Raw genomic sequence first — 18,737 nt, 5'->3', positions numbered from 1 at the left:
TGCTCAGATCCTTATGCTTGCTCATTTTTCCTGCTTCTAACACATCAACTTTGAGGACAGAATGTTCACTTGCTGTCTAATATATCCCACCCACTGACAGGTGCCATGATAACAAGATTATCAGTGTTATTCACATCACCTGTCAGTGGTCATAATGTTATGGCTGATCTGTGTATTATCAAGTTATATTCATATTCAGGTTAGTTTGGAATCCCATCATAGGAATCTATATTCCAGAGGCCTTATCTCTGAATGGGCTCCAGTGTCTGACCCGCCTCATCTTGGTGCTGTAGGTTGAAGATATAAAAAGTGGCAAACACAGGAGCAAGCCCAGTCTTAAAGGTTGTCTGGACCCCTCACAGATAATTCGGCTTTCAGTGCTAACCATCTATCTAGTCATGACTTGCTCAGTGCTGCCTGTTGTAGACACAGATAATAGTTTACTTTAAACACATAGGTATCTTGTATTGTGCATATATAACAAAAACATTTTATGGACACAATAATTATCTTTAGTATACATAAGTAAACTTTCAAATCACTGGAACAATATATATATTTTTTCAGGTCTCCACGTCTGTGTAATCACAAATAACATTCAAATGAAGGTTCTATTATGTACTCAATCAGAGTCCATAACTACAAAAACTATTCTGCAAAAATACGAATTACTCCCTACTCCATTATTCACATACGCAGTATCAGACAAGGGCTGGCTGGCAAAGTCAGGGTGGATTCAATGTCAAGTGCAGTGGCAAACTCCTATTAAGGAAATACAATGGTATTCAACCTTTGAAAAGCAGTGTGCATATAATCATAATAGAAACAAGTTATAATAAATACTTTAGCAATTAACTTACATCGGCACTGAGTATAAGTCCCTCAGGTGACTCCTTGAAGTGGGCCATCGAGCTGAATGACATGCAGCATCTACAAGACAGCCTGGACATCATTTGTATTCCAAAATATTCCTCAATTGCATTTCGGCATTCCTCAATCGCCAGCTACAAGGCACGGAGGACAGGCACATTGGTCAGTAACTCAAAATGAGAATAGATTCCCTTTTGAATTCATAGGTAAGGCCACTTGATTTGCAAATCAGCAACAGAGGGTGTTGGAATCTCATGTATATGCCTGCTCTGAAGACTGAATGTGGTGTTCATGAGATCTGTCACTTCTGCCCTCTGTCCTCCATGAATGCCACCCTGGCTATATATGCTCTCCAGTCTTTGGCGCTTCTCCTCCACTGCCTCATCAGTTTCTTCTGGAGGTAGTTGCGGCTGGAATCTGGTACATCCATATGCATCAGTTGGCTCCTGCTTGAATCCACCTATTCCACAAGGTTCTGATGATCTGTTCCTTTCAAAGCTCCCAGAGTTTATGTTCTCAATTCGGGTTTTAAGTCAGGAGAGAACATCTCTGCTTTTTGTAATTTCGGCAAAGGTTTTTGGATACTGACTTATTATGTGCTGACAGATTGTAAGGCAATGTGAATGAGTGGGATTAGCCTCATACTTTCAAACTTCGTCTGGAAGGATTTGTACCATGTGTCTGCTCTTGTCAGGAGTTGGTTTTCTGCCATTAGAAATGGCTGCCTGGATTTCCGGAAATATTTCAGGCCATGGCTTGAGTATGACTGAGGAACAGCACTTCTTAGATCGCGCAGTGATTGCTGTGGTGAAGGGCTGGAAAGGGATGAAATTCCTGTCAGTGAGGATGTGGAAACAGGTGAAGGACTGGAGAAAGGGTAGTAACTTGGCAAATCCTGGTGATCCAATGTGACTGTGGTAATTTCTGAAATAAATTAAACAAACAGGCTAATGTGATTGATTTTGAGTAAAACATTCATCTCTAATCATTTGTGCTGCATGCTTGCAAATCAGTATCAGAAATCAAAACAGTCAACATTCATATACATACATATAGATATGTCTCAAAATGATGGCAATCTACTACAGCTAAAAAGCTGTTGGCTGTAACTTCAAGCAATAATGTATGCATCTTCAGAAAACAATGTTTTCATCAATCACAGGACAATCATATTTCAATCCCAGGACAATAATGATGTCATTACATCTAGGTGGACATAATAAACTTTCAACCTAGAGTATAATTAACAAGACATTACAGTTAACAAAACTTGTTTAAAACATTAGTAATGACCTAATTTGAATGTCTCCAGCAGTTCATGTTGCTGAATAACTGGCAGCAGGTCTCTGATGTCCTCTCGCAGGACATGCTTTAGATCTTGCCCAGACTCGACACCAGAACATTCCAATGTAGATACAAGTCTTTCTTGAGTTTCCTCAGACAGAATAGACAAAGGCTTTATGGAGTCAGCTAAGGATGACATTGAGCTAAACATTAGGCACGGAATGATGAAGTATTAACAGTGGCTTACCCCAAACCGCATATTCTGGCAGTGGGTTGAAAAATCTAGCATTTCCTCTTATTTGACACAGCAGTAGGATTTTGGCATGGGTGTGGTATGATAAGCATCAATGAAGGCAAGATGAACCGCCTGGTGTTTCTCACTGAAAAAGTCAACTACCAAGTTTTTATGAACACTTCTTTTATCTTTCCTTCTAATAAGCCAACATCATTATGACCTAACACAACAAACATGTTTCTCCTATATAGGTGCATCTCAAAAAATGTGAATGTCTTTGAAAAGTTATTTTCTTTCCATAATTCAAATTATATTTTATATTTTCTAAATTCATTACACAAAGTGAAACATTTCAAATGTTTGGGGCACATCTAAGATCTACTGGTAGTTTATTCCAGTAGTGTGCTGCTTAACTGCTAAACGCAGCTTGGCCCTGTTTAGTTTGGATTCTGGGCTCTACTTGCTGAACTTTTGTATCAGTGTCATTCACAACTGAAAGAAAAACTAATGTTTTAGTATGTCTATTACTGGCTAATAAGCTGTTAAAACGGCCAGTGGCAAAAACCCACATTTTTAGAGATGCTGTGGTGGATTTAAACTTAATAATAAACTTTACTCAGTTTAACACTGCTTAATGGTTTGTGGCAAAATATTCAAACTTGGTGTGATTTTAATGTGTGCCAGAATGATGTGATATCAAGATGCTAAACCGACATTGGGCAAATGTGTAGCACTGTGGCGTAGTGGTTAAAGACAGCTTCTCACAACAAAAGCCACAAAGTTCATAGATGCTATTTGTGGTAGAGGTAAACTTAATTTAAAAAAAATTGTCTGTTTAACACCATGCTTAATGGTGTGTAGCGACTGGGCAAATGTATAGCACCGTGGCGTAGTGGTTAAAGACACAGCATCTTATGTGGGAAACCCGGTTTTGAATCCAGTGAGGGAAAGAATAACTATCACTTTTAGCGAGCCAGCTGAACTAGGCTTGCCTGGTTCCCTTTGTGGTTTTAGATGCACCTGTATATTGTCCCTTTCACTGTCACATCATGGGCAATCAGAGTATTTACAGGATCAAAGGGAAGATGTGAAACTGAGTGTTGTACTGTATAACCTCATTGTAATGAGTTTTATTGACAGTACAGCTGTGCAGCAACTTACCACACTCCTTTTAACACTAATAAATACAGACTGTTCATGTATCTACTTTAGAGACTCCTCGGATGATTATGTTTGTAAGCGTTTGACGCGTCTCTGTACTTGCAAATAAACTGTTAATTGTACCAAGGGAATTTTGTCTCTATTTACTCCTTTAAGAGTGTCGATCGATGGAATTTCATCAATTACAATTAATTGATGCTTGGGCTTTAGTGGGTGATCCCCAACAGTTTGATTTCTGATTTGCAATTCTCCTCTATCAGAATGCAAGTAAGCATTCTGACCCATGGACATTTTTGGAGAACAAACAAGATCAACAATCTCTCTGAGCTGCAGCCAAATACATTTTGCAACCAAATAATACCGTTTGTGCTCAAATGTTTGCATACCCTTGGAGAATTGGTAATATATGTACAATCTGTAGAAATTAAACATGAGTAAGCAGGCAAAAAACATTTTATTTCTGATGGGATTTACATTCAGCTGTAGGTCAGAATGGCATAATCATAAAACAAAACATGGCAACAAAGAAAAAAATTAACTGACCCCTGTTCAAAAGTCTGCATACCCTTAGTTCTTAGTACTGTGTATTGCCCCCTTTATCATCAATGACTGCATGCAGTCTTTTGTAATAGTTGTCTATGAGGCCCCGAATTCCTGTAGGTGGTATAGCTGCCCATTCGTCTTGGCAAACTGCCTGCAGGTCTTGCAGTGTCTTTGGTCATCTTCCATGAACCGCACGTTTGAGATCTCCCCAGAGTGGTTTGATGATATTAAGGTCAGGAGACTGTGATGGCCACTCCAGAACCTTCACCTTTTTCTGCTGTAAACACTGGAGGGTCAACTTGGCCTTGTGCTTACGGTTATTGTCGTGCTGGAATGTCCAAGAGTGTCCCAAACGCAGCTTTCGTGCAGAAGAATGCAAATTGTATTTTCTGATAACATGCTGCATATTCATCTTGACATACATTTTCACAAGGATCCTTGAGTCTGTAGAGCTCACCCCCCCAAAAAACATCAGTAAGCCTCCACCATTCTTCATAGTGTGTATGTGGTGGTATTCTGTTCACTATAAGCCTTGTTGACCCTTCTCCAAACATAGCGCTTATGGTTGTGACCATAAAGCTCTATTTTGGTCAAGTCACTCCAAATAACAGTGTGCCAGAAGCTGTAAGGCATGTCAAGGTGTTGTCGGGCATATTGTAACCAGGCTTTTTTTGTGGCATTCAAGTATCATCGTATTGTGCTCCTTGAAACAACCACACCATCTTTTTCCAGAGCAGCCTTTATTTCTCCTGAGGTTACCTGTGGGTTTTTCTTTATATCCAGAACAATTCTTCTGTCAGTTTTGGCAGAAATCTTTCTTGGTCTACCTGACCTTGGCTTGGTATCAAGAGATCCCTGAATTTACCACTTTTTAATTAGTGATTGAACTGTATTGACTGGCATTTGCAAGGATTTTGATATTTTTTTAAATCTTATCTTTTCCATCTTTATAAAGTTCCATTACCTTGTTTCGCAGATCTTTTGACAGTTCTTTTCTGCTCCCCATGGCTCAGTATCTAGCCTGCTCAGCGCATCCACATGAGAGCTAACAATCTCATTGACTATTTATGCACATACACTAATTGCAATTTAAAAAGCCACAGGTGTGGGAAATGCACCTTTAATTGCCATTTTCACCTGTGTGTGTCACCTCGTGTGTCTGTAACAAGGCCAAACAAGGTTATGTAAACTTTTGATCAGGGCCATTTGGGTGATTTCTGTTATCATTGTTTTAAAAAGGAGCCAAACAGCTATGTAATAATAAATGGCTTCATATGATCTCTGTCCTTAAATAAGAGTTTTTCTGCCAGGGTATGCAAACTTAAACAGTATTTTCACCAATCAACACTGGCACAGTAGCATCCTGAGAAAACCAGTGCTGGACTGCATGTCCAGATTGTTTTCCAGTACCTAGATTGACCTTGCAAGATTTGTTGCTGGCATAATTTGATTCAGCTCAAGGTAATAAAAGTGTTTCTCTTTTGTAATAAGGTGATTAATAGGTCAAATCAGAGGAAACAATGCCCTCAAAATGGTCATGGCCAAAACAGGGAGACTGGCAAACATGAAAGTGAGCAAGCTTATTGAAGATAATTGCTTATTGCTTCAACATTGTGTCTGAGACTGAACATGATCTTGATATGATTCTGCTTTGTGTTCAGGAACTTTGGCAAGAGGATCGGCCAATCGCCATCAATTTCTCTGCCAGAGAAATTTGCCAATGATCACATTTCTGCCTTTGCCCATGAAAGGCTCTGTGAGTCTCAAAACCACAGTCTCTGAAAGTTGCTCACCCACTGCACTGGTTTCATCCTCCCCCAGGTATGGATAGTCATTGGATAGCTAAACAAATTTGAATCCCAAATCTGGTTTGTTGGCCATGTACTGGGTAAAACGGTACCGAGCTTTTGTTGGGAACAGTTGCTCTTCAGCAGTTATGTTCTCTCCTGGCTTGTAACAAGCAATGCAATTCTTCACAAAAAGTATCTGAGATTGCAGCAAATCTGTCCGTTTCCTAGTGTAGTCTTGACTCCTATTAATCAAAACTCAGGTGTCGCATAATCTCTCTGAAGTGGTTGCATGGCATGGTCTCTCGGAAAAAGCTCCCCCCATATCAATCAGACCAAAATTACTCCACATCCATGCTCTTCCCACTGTATGCGCCGCGTATATACAAGAGCGCGATGAATGATTTGAGTTAATCAACAGACATGTCCCACAAACTCTCTCTCAGTTTTTGTGCACACAAATAATAGGAGGCTCAGGCATTGGAGGTGACGGCACATTATCAGAATCAGATGAAGACTCAACATCCGACACGTCGATTTCGGGATTTGTTTCTAATTCTCCATCTGACTCCATCTCATCTAAATCTTGCAGCATGTGTAATGTTGTCAGGGCGTCAAATCGTGGGGATCGTTTTGCCCTTGTGAACTAAAGCTATAAATTGTGTCTGAGTTGGGTCTGAACTGCTCACCAAGTTCAGATTATACAAATTGTCATCATCATCATTCATCTTTACACTTCAATCACATGCATAGATGTGTCTGGGTTGATCAGGGGGTTATAGTCCATTGGAATCATTGCTATTCATTAGATTAGATTTTACTTTGTCATTGAACAAGTACAAGTACAGTATAACGAAATGCAGTTAGCATCTTACCAGAAGTGCAAATAGAATGTGTAAAAAATGGACAGAACAAGTATTTGATACACTGCAGATTTTGCAGGTTTTCCCATTTACAAAGCATGCAGAAGTCTGTCATTTTTATCATAAGTACTCTTCAATTGTGAGTGAAGGAATCTAAAACAGAAATCCAGAAAATCACATTGTATGATTTTTAAGTAATTAATTTGCATTTTATTGCATGACATAAGCATTTGATACATCAGAATAGCAGAACTTAATATTTACAGAAACGTTTGTTTGCAATTACTGAGATCATATGTCCTGTAGTTCTTGACCAGGTTTGCACACACTGCAGCAGGGATTTTGGCACACTATTCCATACAGACCTTCTCCAGATCCTTCAGGTTTTGGGGCTGTCGCTGGGCAATACAGACTTTCAGCTCCCTACAAAGATTTTCTATTGGGTTCAGGTCTGCAGACTGGCTAGGCCACTCCAGGACCGTGAGATGCTTCTTACTATTTCCACTGCTTAGTTGACCTGGCTGTGTGTTTTAGGTTATTGTCATGCTGGAAGACCCAGCCACGACCCATCTTCAATGCTCTTACTGAGGGAAGGAGGATGTTATCAAAGATCTCGCGATACATGGCCCCATCTATCCTCCCCTCAATACGGTGCAGTCGTCCTGTCCCCTTTGCAGAAAAGCATCCCTAAAGAATGTTTCCACCTCAATGCTTCACGTTTGGGATGGTGTTCTTGGGGTTGTACTCATCCTTCTTCTTCCTTCAAACAAGGTGAATGGAGTTTAGACCAAAAAGCTCTATTTTTGTCTCTTTAGACCATATGACCTTCTCCCATTCCTCCTCTGAATCATCCAGATGTTCATTGGAAAACTTCAGACGGACCTGGACATGCGCTGGCTTGAGCAGGGTGCTTGAGCAGGCGGACCTTGTGTGCGCTGCAGGATTTTAATCCATGACGGCGTAGTGTGTTACTAATGGTTTTCTTTGAGTCTGTGGTCCCAGCTCTCTTCAGGTCATTGACCAGGTCCTACCGTGTAGTTCTGGGCTGATCCCTCACCTTCCTCATAATCATTGATGCCTCACGAGGTGAGATCTTGCACGGAGCCCCAGACCGAGGGAGATTGACCGTCATCTTGAACTACTTCCATTTTCTAATAATTGCACCAACAGTTGTTGCCTTCTCACCAAGCTGCTTGCCTATTGTCCTGTAGCCCATCCCAGCCTTGTGCAGGTTTACAATTTTATCCATGATGTCCTTACACAGCTCTCTGGTCTTGGCCATTGTTGAGAGGTTAGAGTCTGTTTGATTGAGTGTGTGGACAGGTATCCTTTATACAGGGAACGAGTTCAAACAGGTGCAGTTAATACATGTAATGAGTGGAGAACAGGAGGGCTTCTTAAAGAAGAACTAACAGGTCTGTGAGAGCCACAATTCTTACTGGTTGGTAAGTGATCAAATACTTATGTCATGCAATAAAATGCTAATACATTTTAAAATATCATATAATGTGATTTTCTGGATTTTTGTTTTATATTCTGTCTCTCACAGTTGAAGTGTACCTATGATAAATATTACAGCCCTCTACATGCTTTGTAAGTAGGAAAACACTTGTTCTCCCCACTGTATAAAGAGTTACAGGACTAATTGTGTCTTTCATGTTTGAATAGCTTGGCATCCGTTATGGCTCATACTTTCCATTCACCGTATTTGTGTCATTTTTATTTTTTTGTTAGTTTGATGTAAAGTTTAACATGGTAATGGTTGAGTAAAATACATTTTACCATTTTGATTTGGTTTTGCAAAGTAAGAATTTATTTGTTGGAATGAATAGTATCTATAAGAATGTGACTGTGTGAAGTATAAGAATGTGAATGTGTGAAGGGTCTAACAATAATCAGTTTTTTGTTTGACCCTTCAATAGAAGTGATCGGATTGGCCCATGGCAGTAGCGAGAATGGGTACTAAGTTGTGCTCTATTTAAATTGAAACTGAGGAAATTATTCTTCATCAAGTTCTGTTCTAGAAAACCAAGTTATAGAAGTGTTTACTTGTTCTAAATTGAGAGAGAGACACAGACCCTAGAGCCCAGACCCGTGGCGCTACTCTAGTGTGTGTGTGTGTGTCCATGTGTGTGTGTTTGTGTGTTGGTATGAGTGGGGTGGGGGGCTGTGTATATTTTAGGTTTATTAAAATATTATTTTAATTCCATATAAAATAAAATTATTTTCTGATGACATTATCAAAATTGTAAGTCCAATTCAGCTACAATCAATACTTTGTGTTTTTTAGTTCTGAGTTCAGTGCTAATGGGAAGGAGATCCTAAAGATAATGAATACACATTGTCTATTGACTGGTAATAGCAAAAATTTTATTAACTTTTACGTCAGGACCCAATCATTTTCAATCAAGACCCTCACACCTTGCTTCAGGACATGTTCTGGAGGGGGGGGGGGGTTATGACAGGATTACAGAGTGTCTTTGATGAGTCAGTTCAAATACAAAGAGGCTTGGAGAAATTCACACTAGGTATCATACTGAAAAATTTGGTTAAATAATGGGTAACATTAGTTTAGCTCAAGATGATGGTTAAGGTTATGATTAGCAATAAGGTTGTTAATCAGTTGTGTCAAGCATAGGTGCATTTGATTATAGTTTTGAGACATAAAACAATCAGATGTTATTGTAAATCAAATGAGATCTGGTCAGATTATGAATTGAAAATTGTTTATGAACTGCTTTTGGAGATGTAAGCAAGCTATGTTAATAAATGAAGAGTAATTGGAACAGTAATAGAAAATTGTGATCTTCTGTTCTTGCAGTTTTGTTATTTGTTAGTCATCGAACCAGCTATAGGATAAGGTTCATTGGCCAGTCGTCTGTGACGGCTTGGATGCCCTGCCACATACGTCGAGGTTCGGAGATGTTGTTGATGTGCTCCTCAATCCACAGTTTGTGGCCATGTTCAGATCTCTTGATGCCCCTTTTCAGGTTGGCCCTGGATGAGCTGTAGGCCCCTGTATCGCTGGATCAGGCCTCTGTGCAGTTGTCAGACCTCTCTGTTCATCCAAGGCTTCTGGTTGGGGAAGGTCTTTATTCGTTTATGGGTGGTGACATTGTTGGTGCAGATGTTGATGTAATCCAGAATGGAAGAAGCACAAACGATCTCCAGTCTGTGTGTTGAAACTAGTGTTGTAGTAGTGAGTCTGACCCTTCTGGCCACACTTTGGTCTTCACTGGTTGTTTCACCTGTTTAATGAGGGGTAAATATTTGGGGAGTTTGAATAGTGAGAGGTGATCTGACTGTCCCAGTTGGGGGAGCGGAATGGCTTCGTAAGTCTCCAGAATGCTTGTAGACACATGATCTAGTGTGTTGTCTCTCACTCTGGTGGGACAGGAGAAATTTTGGTGAAATTTGGGAAAAACAGTTCAGATTTGAGTGGTTGAAATCCCCTGCAATAATAAAAGCACCATCCAGATGAGCTGTTTGCTAATAGCAGCCTAGAGTTATTTCATGGCTAGTTTAGCATTAACATCCAGGGGTATGTAAACTGCAGTAACAACAATACACTCACCTAAAGGATTATTAGGGACACCTGTTCACTCACCTCCATGAACTGCCACCTTAACGTGGTGGAGGGGTTTGAGGACCCGAGTGACCCTAGGAGCTATGTTGTCTGGGGCTATATGCCCCTGGTAGGGTCTCCCAAGGCAAACAGGTCCTAGGCGACGGGTCAGACTAAGAGTGGTTCAAAACCCCCTTAATGATGAAAAAGATTATGAGTTCTGTGACATCGCCCGGTATGGCGCAGCCGGGGCCCCACCCTCTCCCCAGACACTGGGCTTAGCCCATAGGAGCGACGTGGGGCCTTCTTCACGTGGGCTCACCACCCACAGGAGGGACCATAAGGGGCCGGTGCGGAGAGGATCGGGCGGCAGTTGAAGGCGGGGGCCTCGACAACCCGATCCCTGGACACGGAAACTAGCTCTAGGGACGTGGAACGTCACCTCGCTGGCGGGGAAGGAGCCTGAGATCGTGCGTGAGGTTGAGAGGTTCCGACTAGAGATAGTCGGGATCACCTCTGTGCACGGCTTGGGCTCTGGAACCACACTACTTGAGAGAGGATGGACTCTTCACCACTCTGGAGTTGCCCATGGTGAGAGGCGGCGGGCTGGTGTGGGTTTGCTTATAGCTCCCCAGCTCTGCCGCCATGTGCTGGAGTTTACTCCGGTGAACGAAAGGGTCGTTTCCCTGCGCCTACGGGTCGGGGATAGGTCTCTCACAATTGTTTGTGCCTATGGGCCGAACGGCAGTGCAGAGTACCCGACCTTCTTGGAGTCTCTGGGAGGGGTGCTGGAAAGTGCTCTGACTGGGGACTCTATCGTTCTACTGGGGGACTTCTGTGCTAGTCACAGTTTGTCCATAACGAACACCATGTTCAAGCATAAGGGTGTCCATCAGTGCACGTGGCACCAGGACACCCTAGGCCGCAGGTCGATGATCGACTTTGTTGTCGTTTCATCTGACCTGCGGCCGTATGTCTTTGACACTCGGGTGAAGAGAGGGGCAGAGCTGTCAACTGATCACCACCTGGTGGTGAGTTGGATCCGATGGCGGGGGAGGAAGCTGGACAGACTCGGCAGGCCCAAACGTACTGTAAGGGTCTGCTGGGAACGCCTCGCCGAGTCTCCTGTCAGAGAGATCTTTAACTCCCACGTCCGGCAGAGCTTCAACTGGATCCCGAGGGAGGTTGGAGATATTGAGTCCAAGTGGACCATGTTCTCCACCGCCAGTGTCGAAGCGGCCGCTCGGAGCTGTGGCCGTAAGGTCTCCGGTGCCTGTCGAGGCGGCAATCCCCGAACCCGGTGGTGGACACCGGAAGTAAGGGATGCAGTTAAGCTGAAGAAGGAGCCCTATCAGGCCTGGTTGGCTTGTGGGACTCCTGAGGCAGCTGACGGGTACCGACAGGCCAAGGGGACTGCAGCCCGGTGGGTTGTGGAGGCAAAAACTCATCATAGTCAAGAAACTCCTCGGTGGCAAGGCACCGGGGGTGGATGAGATCCACCCTGAGTACCTCAAGTCTCTGTATGTTGTGGGGCTGTCTGGTTGACACGCCTGTGCAACATCGCATGGCGGTCGGGGACAGTGCCTCTGGGATGGCAGACCGGGTTGGTGGTCCCTCTTTTTAAGAAGGGGGACCGGAGGGTGTGTTCCAACTATAGGGGGATCACACTTCTCAGCCTCCCCGGGAAAGTCTATGCCAGGGTTCTGGAGAGGAGAATACGGCCGATAGTAAAACCTTGGATTCAGGAGGAACAGTGTGGTTTTCGTCCGGGCCGTGGAACACTGGACCAGCTCTATACCCTCAACGGGGTGTTGGAGGGTTCATGCGAGTTTGCCCAACCAATCCACATGTGTTTTGTGGATTTGGAGAAGGCATTCGACTGTGTCCCTCGCGGCATCCTGTGGAGAGTGCTTCGGGAGTATGGGGTCCTGGGTCCTTTGCTAAGCTCTGTCAGGTCCCTGTACGACCGAAGCAGGAGCTTGGTCCGCATTGCCGGCAGTAAGTCAGACTTGTTCCCAGTGCATGTTGGACTCCGGCAGGGCTGCCCTTTGTCGCCGGTTCTGTTCGTAATTTTTATGCACAGAATTTCTAGGCGCAGCCAGGGGCCGGAGGGTGTCAGGTCTGGGGACCACACGATTTTGTCTCTGCTTTATGCGGATGATGTTGTCTTGTTGGACCCTTCGAACCAGGACCTTCAGTATGCACTGGGACGGTTTGCAGCCGAGTGTGAAGCAGTGGGGATGAGAATCAGTACCTCCAAATCCGAGGCCATGGTCCTCAGTCGGAAAAGGGTGGCTTGCCCACTTCAGGTTGGTGGAGAGTGCCTGCCTCAAGTGGAGGAGTTTAAGTATCTAGGGGTCTTGTTCACGAGTGAGGGAAGGATGGAACGGGAGATTGACAGACGGATCGGTGCAGCTTCTGCAGTAATGCGGTCGATGTTTCGATCTGTCATGGTGAAGAAAGATTTACCGGTCAATCTACGTTCCTACTCTCATCTATGGTCATGAGCTTTGTGTCATGACCGAAAGGACAAGATCCCTGAATTCAGGCGGCCGAAATGAGCTTTCTCCGCAGGGTGGCTGGGTGATCCCTTTGGGTGAGAAGTTCGGTCACCCGGGAGGAGCTCAGAGTAGACCCGCTGCTCCTCCACATCGAGAGGGGTCAGCTGAGGTGGCTTGGGCATCTGTTTCGGATGCCTCCGGAGCGCCTTCCTGGGAAGGTGTTCCAGTCCCATCCCACCGGGAGGAGACCCCGGGGAAGACCTAGGAAACGCTGGAGGGACAATGTCTCCCGGCTGGCCTGGGAACGCCTCGGTGTGTCCCCGGAAGAGCTGGAGGAAGTGTCTGGGGAGAGGGATGTCTGGGCATCTTAGACTGCTGCCCCCGCGACCCAGCCCAGGATTAGCGGAAGATGATGGATGGATGGACCTGTTCAATTTCTCATTAATGCCATTATCTAATCAACCAATCACATGGCAGTAGCTTCAATGCATTTAGGGGTGTGGTCCTGGTCAAGAACAATCTCCTGAACTCCAAACTGAATGTCAGAATGGGAAAGAAAGGTGATTTAAGCAATTTTGAGCGTGGCATGGTTGTTTGTGTCAGACGGGCCGGTCTGAGTATTTCACAATCTGCTCAGTTACTGGGATTTTCACGCACAACCATTTCTAGGGTTTACAAAGAATGGTGTGAAAAGGGAAAAACATCCAGTATGCAGCAGTCCTGCGGGCGAAAATGTCTTGTTGATGCTAGAGGTCAGAGGAGAATGGACCGACTGATTCAAGCTGATAAAAGAGCAACTTTGACTGAAATAACCACTTGTTACAACCGAGGTATGCAGCAAAGCATTTGTGAAGCCACAATAAGCACAACCTTGAGGCGGATGGGCTACAACAGCAGAAGACCCCACCGGGTACCACTCATCTCCACTACAAATAGGAAAAAGAGGCTACAATTTGCACGAGCTCACCAAAATTGGACAGTTGAAGACTGGAAGAATGTTGCCTGGTCTGATGAGTCTCGATTTCTGTTGAGACATTCAGATGGTAGAGTCAGAATTTGGCGTAAACAGAATGAGAACATGGATCCATCATGCCTTGTTACCACTGTGCAGGCTGGTGGTGGTGGTGTAATGGTGTGGGGGATGTTTTCTCCCTTGGTAGCCTATGGGGCTTTCGGCCGGATTTCACTAGTGTGACATTTTGGGTCCTAGATTCATTTCTTTAACAGATACAACCTATTATGATGTATCCTTTTAATAGCAACCCCTCTGGCTACAATAAAAACACATAAAAACAGACTTCTGGGTCACTATTTATAAAACTCATCTTTTTGAAAGGCAAAAAAATTGTTTTCGGAAAACATTTCTGCCATTCAGCATCAAGATTTTTTTTTTTAAAGCATTATGAGATTTTGTGTCAATGGTATTTCCTCATACTTTCATGCCTTTAATATCAAATTACACTGTAATTGGGTTGAAAATAATGAAATAATTATATAATAGAAGGTAAAAAATAGAAGGTCTTCAACCTTGAAATGAAACACTATAACATAAAAGATAAAAACCCAATATAACGGTTCCTTTAGTTTAATGACACAAAACGGCCAGCAGGTGGCAGCACTAGATCGCTAGTTACGTTTGGACTTATATATTTTATAAACTCAGAAAAATTACCAACTTCTTCCCAAAAACTCAAGAACATCCCCCTACTATTTTGAAAAATTATTAATTTTTATATCTTATATATAATACAAACGATGTATTATGGTTCAAAACATCATATATAGTGATGTACACGCTTGTAATATTTATACTGATGTACAAATGAGTCTTTCTAAGATGAATAGGCAATGTCGTTGCCTGGTGAAAAGTACTCATAGCAACCCAAACTATACAACTATACAACCCATATTATACACGGAAAACCCCAATTATACACGGAACGCTTCAGGAAAGTGGCTACAAATAATATACCATTGGAATCGGATGATTATGGAGAATCTATTTTTCGACTATGGATGGTTACCACTGTGCAGGCTGGTGGTGGTGGTGTAATGGTGTGGGGGATGTTTTCTTGGCACACTTTAGGCCCCTTAGTGCCTATTGGGCATTGTTTAAATGCCACGGCCTACCTGAGCATTGTTTCTGACCATGTCCATCACTTTATGACCACCATGTACCCATCCTCTGATGGCTACTTTCAGCAGGATAATGCACCATGTCACAAAGCTCGAATCATTTCAAATTGGTTTCTTGAACATGACATTGAGTTCACTGTACTGAAATGGCCCCCACAGTCACCAGATCTCAACCCAATAGAGCATCTTTGGGATGTGGTGGAACGGGAGCTTCGTGCCCTGGATGTGCATCCCACAAATCTCCATCAACTGCAAGATGCTATCCTATCAATATGGGCCAACATTTCTAAAGAATGCTTTCAGCACCTTGTTGAATCAATGCCACGTAGAATTAAGGCAGTTCTGAAGGCGAAAGGGGGTCAAACACAGTATTAGTATGGTGTTCCTAATAATCCTTTAAGTGAGTGTAAATATGTGATCAGAGCATATGCTGATCTGCTGGCCGAGGTCTTTATTTTCAACCTTTCACTGGCCTAAGTGGTTGTCCCCACGTGCTTCAAGACCTCAACCATTGTTCCAGTGCTGAAGCAGTTGACTGCATCAAGCCTGAATGACTTTTGACCTGTTGCACTCACCCCCATGATCATGAAGTGCTTCAAAAGACTGGTCCTGGCTTACCTTAAGTCCTGCCTCCCTCCCACACTGGATCCCTACAAGTTTGCCTACCGGTCGAAGAGGTATACAGAGGATGCCGTCTCCACAGCTTTACACTCTGCCCTGACCCACCTAGATAAAACCAACACCTTTGTCACAATGCTGTTCATAGACTTTAGCTCAGCATTCAATATGGTTATTCCCTCTAGGTTGGTCAACAAACTCCATGACCAGGGGATCAGCCCCTCTCTCTAACTGGACTTTGGACTTCTTAACCAACAGACCCCACACAACTTCACCTCCTCCACCCTGATACTGAACACTGGTATTCCACAAGACTGCATGCTAAGCCCACTCCTGTACTCCTTCTTCACCCATGACAGTGTTCCTGTACACATTTTCAACATCATCGTTAAGTTCGCAGATGACACCATGGTGGTAGGCCAGATCAGTGACAATGATGTGCCATCTTTCAAGGAGGAAGTCAAGTGCCTGGCGGCATGGTGCACTGACAACTTGTCTCTAAATGCAAAGAAAACCAAGGAGCTCATTGTGGAGAACAGAAAGTCTAAAGCAGGGGTATTCAAATCTTACCCTATGAGGTTCGGAGCCTGATGAGTTTATGTTCTATTTAACCATTATTTGCTCCCACCTGGTGTCCGAGGTAAAATTAAGTGCCTGATTAGAAGGCTGCAATGAAAAATGGAGTGGAACTGGCTTTGAGGTCCAGATTTGAATACTACTGGTTTAAAGGCTGCAGCCTTGCCGCAGTCCTCATCGATGGCACTGGGGGGGGAGCGTGTGTCCAGCTTCAAATTCCTGGGTCCACCTCTCCTGGACCCTCAACACCTCAACCCTGGTCAAAAAGTCACAGCAGCACCTGAGGCTGAAGAAGGCCCATTTGTCTTTCAAGATACTTGTGAACTTTTACTGCTGCACAATCAGGAGCATTCTGACTAACTGCACCACAGTGTGGTTTGGCGGATGCTCCGTGGCCGAATGGAAAGCCCTGCAACGGGTGGTGAAACCCCCCCATTACGTCACTGGTGCCCACATTCCTGCCATTGTAGACCTCCAGTACAAGCGGTGTCTGCATTGGGTCATCAGTGACCCTTCACATCTATGCCACAACTATTTGCCCTCTGACAATCAGGCATGCGGTACAGGTCAATTCATTACAGCTACAGCAAGCTCAGGAACAGTTTCTTTCCAGTTACTGTAACCCTACTGAAATCTGTGACCCAACACTATTGATACCCACCCACTACTACTGCCTCTCAGGGATTATGTGAGGGGTTTCACTTCAGTCTGCTGAAAGTTTCAGTACATATGGACTCTGGTTGTCCAGACCAGCTGCTTTTTTGTGGTCAATGTCTTTTAGGGCTTTATGCATTCCAAAAACAGTAAAAGGAGAAAAACAAAATCTCTGGTCACTTTTTACTTCAACATCAACAGTCTCAGAGCTATATAGGATTCATGTAGTCTCAAATAGAGATCCAGATTAAATAAAAATCCATTATCTTTTATTAATCTTTTATCATGATATATTATCTAATTACTTGATCTAATTTATTAATCAACCTACTATATGGCATTTTCCCTGCACTTACCAGATGATATCCTGAAAGCTAGTGAAGGCTGGCTGCCAAACATCATTCCCTTTTGAACCTATTAATTCCTCCCTTGTATCATCGCTGGAGACCTTCTCCCATTTCTCACCTCACTCATTAACTCTTCCCTGAGCACTGGCATATTCCCAGCAGTCTTTAATATGGGCAGTGTAGCTCTTCTGTTAAAGAAACCAACACCTTTCGCCCTCTTAACTATAGGCCGGTATCCCTCGTCTTTCCTTCCCAAGATACTTGAGCATGCTGTCTCTAACTCTGTTCTTACCTCTCTCAGAACAATCTCCTCAACTCTAACCAGTCAGGATTTAAAACATGCCATCCACCAAGACTGCTCTTCTCAATGTTATAAGAAGCTGTTGACAATGGCCAAGCTAACTCTTTCTTCTGTTCTCATCCTTATTAAACTATCTGCTGCTTACTACCTGAACCAACTCATGCTACTTTACACCGTATATTTTATATTTGTCTCTTTCTTTGATTCTGTGCTTATTATTTCGTTCTATTTTGCTATGTTTTACCAATCCGATCAATATCTCGATTTATGTATTCATTTCTACATGGGTTCCTTGTCTGTTTTCTGTTTCTGTATTTTAGGTGATTGAGGAGACTCTTTGCCCAACCTGGAATCAGCTGCTCCTGTTTGAGCAAATCCTTATTGAGGGCAGTAAAGAAGAGTTAAGAGATGACCCCCCAATAATCACAATCAACCTCTATGATTACGACAAAATGGTAACTACTGTTATGCTCTTAATCTTTTATTTTGGTTGACTTTGTGTTACTGTATGTGTTGTGCAGAATTTATTCTATGGCTTGTTTTCAGTATTGTCTGCATTCTTTTATATACAGGCAATTTAATGATAATCCAAAAGTGTTATTCTTTTATCAAACTATACAAAATAATGCAACCACTGTTAATAAAACAAACCCTCATCCATTGAAAACTATAATCAGCTGAAAATGTAGGGCAGGGGTGTCCAAACCATTCCACAGAGGGCCGTGTGTCTGCAGGTTTTTGGCTTTCCCTATTAATTGGTTCCCAGTTCACACCTACACAACCAGGTGAGGGTAGAAACTAACCAATTAGTACCCTAATTAGTCAGTCAAGTACAAGGAGAGAGTGAACACCTGCAGACACACGGCCCTCCGTGGAATAGTTTGGACACTCCTGCTGTAGGGGATTCGGCTAGGTCTCATATATTATTTTGTGTATATATTGTCACAGGGGAGTCCTGAGCCCCTGGGCCGAGCGTTTGCTCATCCGGAGCTCAAGTTTGTTGAGGAGCCATATACGAAACCTATGTTGGAGTTCTTTGACATCAGCCGAGGAAAATCTTCAGCAGGGGAGCTCCTGGCGGCTTTTGAGCTGATAGAGCTGGACTACTCAAAATTTGGAGCGGTCAGATAATTAAAGCATTATTTCTTATGATAATAGCAAGGTCAGAAACAATGCTTTCAAAGGAATAGTATGATGGTATAACAGTATTCTGTCAGTATAATTTGTGTGTGTGTGCGAGCCTGGACAGGGAGGTTTGTGAGGGAGAGAGATAACTTAGAAGAATGTTGGAAGATA

General features: G+C 43.3%; 1 long non-coding RNA gene across 1 annotated transcript in view; it reads left to right on the top strand.

Moving 5' to 3' along the window:
• fer1l4 overlaps nt 1-18,737 on the top strand; it is a 151,467-nt gene that overhangs the window by 58,377 nt on the left and 74,353 nt on the right. Inside the window, exons 26-27 of the long non-coding RNA XR_002198019.3 lie at nt 17,762-17,896; nt 18,390-18,563. This is a non-coding gene — a long non-coding RNA (fer-1 like family member 4). The remainder of the gene's footprint in view (nt 1-17,761; nt 17,897-18,389; nt 18,564-18,737) is intronic.

The sequence above is a fragment of the Esox lucius genome, chromosome 17 (assembly GCF_011004845.1).
Source record: "Esox lucius isolate fEsoLuc1 chromosome 17, fEsoLuc1.pri, whole genome shotgun sequence".
NCBI classification, from domain to species: Eukaryota; Metazoa; Chordata; class Actinopteri; order Esociformes; family Esocidae; genus Esox; species Esox lucius.
The sequence above is the reverse complement of the archived record's forward strand: the minus strand, read 5'-3'. Positions and strand labels throughout refer to the sequence as shown.